Source organism: Phocoena sinus, chromosome 13 (genome assembly GCF_008692025.1).
Source record: "Phocoena sinus isolate mPhoSin1 chromosome 13, mPhoSin1.pri, whole genome shotgun sequence".
NCBI lineage: Eukaryota > Metazoa > Chordata > Mammalia > Artiodactyla > Phocoenidae > Phocoena > Phocoena sinus.
In genome coordinates this window covers 15313761-15323285 of record NC_045775.1, presented here as the reverse complement: position 1 = coordinate 15323285, position 9525 = coordinate 15313761, and the positions used below count along the sequence as shown (strand labels likewise).

At 41.0% G+C, this 9525-nt stretch overlaps 1 protein-coding gene across 8 annotated transcripts in view; it reads left to right on the top strand.

The window, feature by feature from the left end:
- The first annotated feature begins 477 nt into the window (after positions 1–477).
- Positions 478–9525, top strand: part of PUM2 (pumilio RNA binding family member 2) — a 94039-nt gene continuing 84991 nt past the window's right edge. For 4 of the 8 annotated variants that reach the window (XM_032652097.1, XM_032652095.1, XM_032652092.1 and 1 more), the window contains exon 1: positions 478–512. The gene's annotated coding sequence lies outside the window, so the exon portion shown is untranslated. Of the gene's footprint in view, positions 724–9525 lie in introns of all 8 variants that reach the window. The other 4 variants (XM_032652093.1, XM_032652098.1, XM_032652096.1 and 1 more) reach the window with 2 other exon arrangements.

The following is a 9525-nucleotide window of genomic DNA, read 5'->3' as shown; positions in this document are numbered from 1 at the left end:
TGTGGGTGCCAGCACCACGAAAGCGAAGTGCGAGGAGTACACCGAGGTCGGGGGCGCTGATACCCGCACAGGCAGCTGGGGGAGAACAATGAGCTACGGGGCAGGAAGCCGAGGGTAAGCGAGTTCTGAAGACTAGGCCCCACGCGGGAAGACAGAGATGTAAGCCGACTTCGGAAACACCACGCCTGCACCTCCAGACCCCGGAGCGCACTCCCGAGCCCGGCGCGAACTCCCGCCTGGCGCCCCAGCCGACCCCAGAACCCGCAGCTAGCCCGAAAGGTGAGGGCGGGGGAGCACACGCGGGAGGGAAGGCCGAAACGCGCGAGCGCAGAAAGCGTGCGCACGCGCAGAACTCCCGCCGGCCGGCGCCCGGAGCGCGGGAGAAGCGTCGGAAGCCACTGAGACGAGCGGCACCTCGGTGAGTGCTCCCTCCCTTATTTCCCGGAGTGCCTTGCGCGCGCCCGGTGGCCTGGGGGGAGGGGAGGGGAGGCGGCGGTGGCAGCCATGTTGTTGTGAGTCTCTGTGTCTCACCCTCGGTACTTCGGTGGTTCGGAGGAGGAGGGGGAGGAGAAGGAGGAGGTGGGGTGGGGGGGAGGGAGGTAGGTGGAGAAAGAAGATATTGCCACCACCGAAGGCGGAGGAGGGGAGGACGGCCAAGAGCGACGCCGCCGTGTGCCCAACGGTCGGTGTCCCCGGCTGAGGCAGCGCGGCCGCAGCAGCCCCGTAAGTCAGTCGCGCTTGCACCCTCTCCCCGTGCTCTGGCGCCGTGGGGTTGGCTCCCCGGGCTTTGTGTGGCGGCCTTGGCGGGGGCCGCTTGCCGGAGGGAGGGTGGATGGGGCCTCCGGGCTGCCCGGGACGGCTGCGGCCTTGGGCCCGCTCGCACAATGCCGGGGGAGGGGTGCCGGAAGGGGGTGTGGGCCCGGCGGGGGGTGCTCTCGGCTTTCCCGCTTCCTTTCCTCCCCACGCCTCAGCCTCGCGGCGCTGGGTGGCCCACCCGGCTCTTCCTTTGGTTTCGGCGCGCTCGGGGTTAGAGACCGAGCTGTCCGCCCGCTCGCCCAGCCCTTGGGCCGGGAATGGGGGAGAGAGGCCGGGTGGATCCCGAGAAGCGTGCGAGTTGGAAGTGGGCGAAGAGGAAGGCGTGGGCTTATGAAAACAAGTGTGGGAATTCTCGAGGGCCCGAGTGTGTGCAGGAAAAGCTTCCGGTAGACAGGTGTGGGTTTGAAAGAAAAGGCGACTTGGGTTCGGTGTGTTAGGAATGTTGTGTTTTTGTTATCGGAACAGACTTCGATACTTAGGGAAATGTGTACATTAAAACCAAAGAAGATATTAGGGACTTTAAACATTTTAGCAGTCGTTTTGTATCTGAACTGGGCCAAATTTGGGGAAGATAAATTGTTAAAAGTTGTATGCCCAAACACGCGTGTAAAAGTTACTGTTACTTCTGAGAACATAGCTAGGGGAAAACCGATTTTTCTTTGCTTTTCATTGTAACACATATTTAAACATTTGGGTAGGATGGGAATTGCGGACGTATTAGGTGTAATAAGACAATCATGTTAAAATCTGGACTTTAGTACTTTGTGAGATTTTAACTTAAGAAAACTGGTGACACATTTTTTGGGGTGAAGTTTTTTGAGGAAAGCTTTATTATATAAAGGCTTTTAAATGCTTGAGAGAAATGTAATACTTGTAAAGGTATTGTATACCAAGAAAATTTTAATAAAGGGTGTTACCTAAGGATTTTAAAAGCTTGTTTACTGCTTGGATTCATGTTTAATAGGTGACTCTTCACCATGTGACCTGCAGCATTGGAGGATGATTTAAGGATTTCTGGCTAGGAATCTGGCTAAAAACACAAAGATAAATAGTTTTAATTGGATACGTTTCTGTTCTTAGTTTTTTAATATCCTCCTTTTAAAAAATGATTTGCTTTATCTGCACAGTCCTAAATAGTTGCTGGCATTTCCCTTATTTCAAGAATGTCTTTAAAAGTCCAATTTTTGGTGAAATTCAGTTATTTTAGAATTGTCTTTCGATGTCCTTGAGGGTGGTTTTTGTATGAAGTAAGCTGTATTTTTTAAAAAATTAAAGTTATATTTCAGAATCCTGGTTCTTTTTTTTTTAACATCTTTATTGGAGTATAATTGCTTTACAATGTTGTGTTACTTTCTGCTGTATAACAAAGTGAATCAGCTATACATATACATATATCGCCATATCTCCTCCCTCTTGCGTCTCCCTCCCACCCTCCCTATCCCTCCCCTCTAGGTGGTCACAAAGCACCGAGCTGATCTCCCTGTGCTATGCGGCTGCTTCCACTAGCTATCTATTTTACTTTCGGTAGTGTATATATGTCCATGCCACGCTCTCACTTATAAAGTTCAGTTTTTTGTAAAGTTCATTTTTGTTATTTGCACAGGTCTCTTATCTTCGAGTTAGATTTGCGATTAACAAGCTTAAACATCTTCAAACAGTTTAAACTGTTTAATTTTAACACATGGTTTTCTTAATTTGAGTCTAAAGTTCTTTGATGTTTTGATATTAGTAAGATTTAAGCTTTTTTAAAAGTAAGTTAATTACTGCCATATTAAAGTTGGTGTTACAAGGTTGTCACTTTAAATAGGCCAGTTTTTCTTAGGCATTACAAGTATATAAACCAAATAATGCAGTCTTAACACAGATACGAATATGAGGATTTTGTTTCTTAAACCTTCCATACTTGTCTATAAACATTTCTGGTGTTGAAAGATAATTTATTTTCTTGTGCAGGTACTTATCCTATTTACAGAAGTAATTATCAGAGATTTGGGCCAGGTGTGACATCCAAAACCAATCTTCTCAGTGACCAGACGGTCCCCTTTTTATAGATACTGATAGGATCTTCATAATTTTACGTGGAGGTTGGTTCTGTCACCTGGACTCAAGTTCTTTGTAGTTTCTAATTTAACAACCTTTGAATTCGTTGCGTTTCTAAGATAGGAAAATATTCCGTATTTTCTCATGTTTTTAAGACTTGTGGATACATATTTTAGACATCTGAATGTTTGTACCACATATGGCTTTATCTAGCTTGCATTCACAGTTTAAGGCCATTTTTACTGACAGGTGTGATTAAGGTAATAATTGTACTTATAATAGTGTAAATTGGTTTGTGACATATTAGATTTTTTGCTGTTCTTAAGAAAGCATAAAAATAGTCTGACTTGCTCCTATTGTCCCACCTTCTCACTCTTCCCTTTGATGAGTTTGTAAGAAGGAACTGATCAAGTACGCTCAGCCCCTTTCCTCTTTCTCTTTGGGAGCCTGGCCCCTGCAGAAAGCACTTTGCTTTTTCTGGAGGCCACCAGGGATAGACTCTATCCCTTTCTGGAGGAGAACCATGGTTGTCCGGTGCTACCTGTGACTGCGTTAGGATAATTGTGGGGTGTGGTGTTAGGAAGCCCTGTTCCTCTAGGTTTAGATTATGCTTTCCAGTGTAGCTTTTCAGTAATAAAGGAGCTATTTGGATTACCATCAGCCTAACTCCTAATGTCTCTCACTCCTGACTTCTGATGTGGTGGGAAAAAGGTTTCTTCAAACCCTATCATTAAGAAGCTAACGTTTAAATAGTGATTTTCATATTTAGCAATATAGATAGAAGACATTTTTTTAAGTTGCTTTTGCAGTGGAAAAGTGAATTTACAGAGAAATATTATTTTCATGCTTTTCCAGTGATACATTGTATAGAATTATTGTATAGGTAGGTGCATGGCATATGCTTTTTCTTCTCAGATTTTCATGTAGCAGTATGCTTAGAGACATAAGCTTAGTAATATATATATTTTTTTTTTTTTTTTTTTTTTTTGCGGTACACGGGCCTCTCACTGTTGTGGCCTCTCCCGTTGCGGAGCACAGGCTCCGGATGTGCAGGCCCAGCGGCCATGGCTCACGGGCCCAGCCGCTCCGCGGCATGTGGGATCTTCCCGGACCGGGGCACGAACCCGTGTCCCCTGCATCGGCAGGCAGACTCTCAACCACTGCGCCACCAGGGAAGCCCATAAGCTTAGTAATATATTTTCCCTAGTGACTTTTCCTTTCAGTAACTCAGAAGATCCAGCTTATTTATAAATGAGAAATTAAAGCTTGCCTAATTGAACACAAGTGTCAGCTTCCAAAGTGTCTTTTTTTCTTTTGGCCATGCTGCGAGGCTTGCGGGGTCTTAGTTCCGCAACCAGGGATTGAATCCCGGCCCACAGCAGTGAAAGCGCTCAGTCCTAACCACTGGACCGCCAGGGAATTCCCACAGGGGGTCATTTTAATTCTTATTGAAATTGCAGAAGGTTTTGTTTCATTGACTTTTTATTTTATTTTATCGTATTTATTTATTTATTTTTGGCTGCATTGGGTCTTCGTTGCTGTGCACAGGCTTTCTCTAGTTGCAGCGAGGGGGGGCTACTCTTCGTTGTGGTGTGCATGCTTCTCATTGCAGTGGCTTCTCTTGTTGTGGAGCACAGGCTCTAGGCACGTAGTTGTGGCACACGGGCTTTAGAGCGCAGGCTCAGTAATTGTGGCGCAGGGTTCTTAGTTGCTCCACGGCATGTGGGATCTTCCCAGACCCAGGGATCGAACCCGTGTCCCCTGCATTGGCAGGCGGATTCTTAACCACTGCACCACCAGGAAGTCCCTCATTGATTTTTTCTTAAAATGAAAAGTTGTATTTGGCCCTTGCCTGACTCATCTTTCTAAAGTACATTAAAGAATTAAAAGGATAAGAACCTGCTGTATAAATAAATAATAAAATTCAAAAAAAAGAAGTTAAAAGGGATGGTTATTCAAGCATGTTGGCAAAAAGATAGTTTCTTTAGTATATACCACCTCTGCAAATATAGCTTTCTGGAATCCCATCCATTTTCAGTTTACATATCACAGGATTTTCACTTCTTATTCTCTTACTATTCTCTTATGGAGCGAGAAAAGATTATAGAGTACTGGAAAACATCTAGATTGTGTACACCTTATATATATATTCCAGAATTTCACTGTAGCTACCAAATACAAAAAGGGGGAAGAAGTGTGAAGGGAGAAGGGGTAGTTAGGGTGTCAGAATACTTTGACTGCAAATGGTACAGCAAAAGAAGGCAGCCATTTTCACCTCCCTAGGGTGATATGTATATTTGGGCCATAAAAATCTCCAAAAATCTGCTTCCTGGAAGGGATTTGGTGAAATTGACTGTAAAGTGACATTACAAAACCACATATTCGATACCTGCCTAGGAAAATAAAACTGCCAGAGTACATAAAAAATAGTATGGGGGGGTTAACTTTTTTCTTTTTTTCCTTTAGTCCCCCAGAAAAAAAGTGTGTAGAGAGACTAGTTTTAGAGAAATTTTTGTGGTTTCAGTTTTACTGGACATTTTATGTCAAGAGTAGCAAGTTCTAGATCTCAAGGTGGTAATCTCTGATTTTAGGCACTGTTTCTGAAAGAGATCAGCAGGAGATAGTCTTTACTAATGTATAAGATGGTTTTATTCATTCTCATGTTAAAAAAAGGTAAATAAATGGCAGAGGCAGGCTGACTGTAAGTACAGGTCTTTTGCTAAGCAGTCAAATGAGGCACATTGTTGGTAGAGAAAAATATGGACTATGGTATGACTTTGTTACATACCAACAAAGAATTGTATACAGGAAGGAGCTACTTGTGTCTTCCATTTTGGTGACCAGGTCATTTATTTAACATCTATGTAGTATTAGCACTTTTAGCATGATATAATGCAAAACGTTGTACTTTATGTGGCAAAACCTGAGTCATTTGAAACCAACTTAACATAAACAGAATTAAGATTTGGAGTTTAGAGAAGGTGATAGCTCCAGGTTTTGCCTACAGACGTTTTCTTAGACCACCTTGCAGTTGAAATATAATTGATTGCTTTTCATCCAAAGGTGCCGTCATTTAATCTCTAAATTATTTGGCTCTTACACTGGCAAAAATAGGAGTATTCAAGGATCTTGCCAAAGATAAATTGCTGTTAATTTTTATGGTAAGTCTGGTTGAGAAGATACTCATGGAGTATTACCTGACTTTCAGTCCATTTGTTACTCTGGATATTCTAAGTTGTATCATTCATCAAGCTAGACTACCAGAAACTTGCATTCATTTTTTTGAGGTTTGCAGGCCTGTCATGTGCCAGATTGTCCTTAGATGTTAGTGGTACAGTGATTCCTGTTCATAGTTTCACTGTAACTATAAGCTTATGTTTACAGTGGAGAGGAAGATGATTAAACTCATGTTTACACAGTGCAGTACACTAAGTGCCACTGGAGGTGGTGTTGCAAAAGTGCTCTGGACTCAGGTAGACACTGCAGGGGGTCAGGAAAAGCTTTCCAGAAGAGGTAAAGTTGACTATAAAAAGACTTAGAAAAGTTAATTTAGTCAGAGATGGGTGAAGTAAGTAGCATTTAGCCAGAGGGTTTAGTATGTATAGTGACCCAGATAGGGAGAATGGCAGAGCTTAAAGTGGAGGTAAGGAGGAGAATTGAAAAGATTTAATTGGAGATACAGGTAGCAGCACACTAGATTAAAGGGCCTTTTTTTTTTTTTAATGTATTTATTTATTTGGTTGCGTTGGGTCTTTGTTGCTGAGCACCGGCTTTCTCTAGTTGCGGTGAGCGGGGGCTACTCTTCATTGCGGTGCGTGGGCTTCTCACTGTCGTGGCTTCTCTTGTTGAGGAGCACGGGCTCTAGGCGCGAGGACTTCAGTAGTTGTGGCACGTGGGCTCAGTAGTTTTGGCGCACCGGCTTAGTTTGCTTCGCAGCATGTGGGATCTTCCCAGACCAGGGATCAAACCCGTGTCCCCTGCATTGGTAGGCGGATTCTTAACCACTGCGCCACCAGGGAAATCCAGGGCCTTTTAAAATTTGAATAATTCTGAAGAAGACTTTGGAGATCCAAGATTACATCTTGGGAAGATTCAGACTATATTTTCCAGCAACCCTTAACATGATTACTGTGAATCGCTTTCCCTAGATTGTGTTAGAGGAGTTAGACACATGACTTTCCTTCAGGGATTGACTCTAAAAAAATGAGATTCTGAAACTTTGCATCTGCGAAGAGAGTTGTTGAGCATATTTTCTATTACAACTCTGTGTTCTCTATAATACCCCATATAAGAGATTTCTTTTAAAGCTTAGTGTTAGAAATAAGGATGTCTCCAAGGAATTGGATAATGAAATTTTTTTGCAATGTGCTGTTACCCCCCCATCTTTGTGTCTTCAGAAGTTAAAGTTCTTACTGTTTTGTTTATTTAGTATTTGCTTAGTTATTTTCCTAAGATTAGTTTTTGTTTTATTGTGTACATTTCCTATGAGTTACTTGGTGTGCCTTCTTCCAAAAATTTTTATTTAAATGAATATAGAGTAAATTTCATTTAGATTATACTCAACACTTTCTACCACAGACACTTTTATGGCATATAACTTAGTACTCCTTGAAACTGACATAGATTTGTTTCTCTTTTCAGACATTGCAGTCTAGGTGTTTGGTTTTTGGTTGTTTTCTAAGCAACAACTTAGAATTTTTTTTTTTTTAACTTTTATGTCTTTAGGAAATTGGTTTGGTCATATCACTTTAAAGTCATTGGGAAACATAACCAATTCAAGGCTTGTTCTTGAATATTTGAGGAACTTTTTAAAAATCACAATTCATATTCATCACCTAAAAAATTTCCTCATATTTGTTTAATTCAAAGATTTGTACAGCTAATATTTTTCTTAGACTATTTATTATGCCTATCGTGAACTAAACATTTTAAAACCCTTTAACCGTCATAGGTTATGACTTTTCCTAGACAAAAGTTCAAGAAGTTGAAATAAATAACTCCTTCATTTTTTTCTTGGAAATGACTAGAAATAGCTGCTTCTCAAAATAACCAGCTTTGTGTTAACATGCTTACAGAAAGTTACAATAATACTGGGTTAAAGTTAAGCAGATTTATTTATTTATGCATGCATGCATGTCGCACTGTGCTGCTTGTAGGATCTTAGTTCCTCAACCAGGGATGGAACCCAGGCCTTCAGCAGTGTAAGCGCAGAGTCATAACCACTGGACTGCCAGGAAATTCCCAGTTAAACAGTTTTAATTGTGGGACTTCTCAGAGCCTTTACTATGCTGTTATCACAGAGAATGAATTCCAGAATGACCATGTACTCAGCTTGCAAAAGAACAAGTGGGTGCTGGGAAGCAGCATATCTTAAATGTATTGGACGAGGAACCTCTTATTTTAAAGAACACTGTGCATTGGTGATTAAGGAACACACTTTGGAAAATTTTTGTCGGAAGAAAAAATCTTTTAAAAACTGCACTAAAGTCTGCTGCTTAAAGTGGTTTTTATTTTTTCCAGTTCTCTCAGACCATGAACTCAAATGATTTCCTTTAGTCCTCTGTTAAAACCTAATTAACATTTCTTCAGTTATTTCTCCTTGGTGCCATACTGATTCTATTGATACTGTGTAACAATTGAAAATTACTAGGTAGCCATTCTAGACAAGTCTTCTGTTGTTGGGCATTGAGCCTAGTACTAAACTGAACTGAAAATAGCACAAGATTGCTTGTACTCTATTGACTGTGATAAAGCTTCTAAATTATAATGTGTTTAAACTGTATTAATATAAGACCTTTTTAAAAAAAACTTTCATTTGCTAATGTCAACAAGCCTTACAACACAGAAATATAAAAAGATAAAACCAACAGTACCCCCTCTCCTACCAAAGTTAGATGTTTATTTTTTCATACTCCACACTAACATATACATTGCCCCTCTTTTGTTAAACAAAACTGGGATCAGGTTACACACCTTAGGCAACTTGGTGTTTTTATTTAATATCATGGATATTTTATTGTATTAGTACATATAACTTTAATAACTTGTAATACTTAGTGTATGGCTAACGCATTTTTGTCGAGTTTAGGTTGTTCATTTTCTGTTTTTGAACCACTGCAGGCAGTGCTGCAGCAAATACCATTATTCAGTTCATCCTTTTATGTTATTGTTTATGTAAGTTAAATTACCAGAAGAGAAATTACTGTGTCAAAGGATTATATATTGAGTCTTAAACAGAAAAAAATATGTTCACTCATTATGGTGAGTTAATATTCTAGAAAGGACTTATATTGCAATTTCACATATTATCTAATTTAGTCTTCACAATAACCTTATGAGGAAGCATTGTTATTCTCATCTGTAAATGGGGAAACAGAACCAGAGAGTTCAAGTGGTCTGAGTTCATTCAGCTAGTTAGAGGCAAACATGGTACCATATTCTAGATCTTTTGGTTCTGGTTTCTGTTTCTGTTACACCATGATGAATGACACAAAATTTTTTCATTGGAAAACCATTAGGGTGCTTGTGAATATATCCCTTAGCTGTAGGTGGTATGGTGTATGTAAGGCTTTCAATCCTATCTGCACAGGGAAGCATTACCTGGAGAGCTTAAAAATACTAATAAAAATCTGTGCCTTTCTCCCTGCCCAGACTAATTCAAATAAGTCT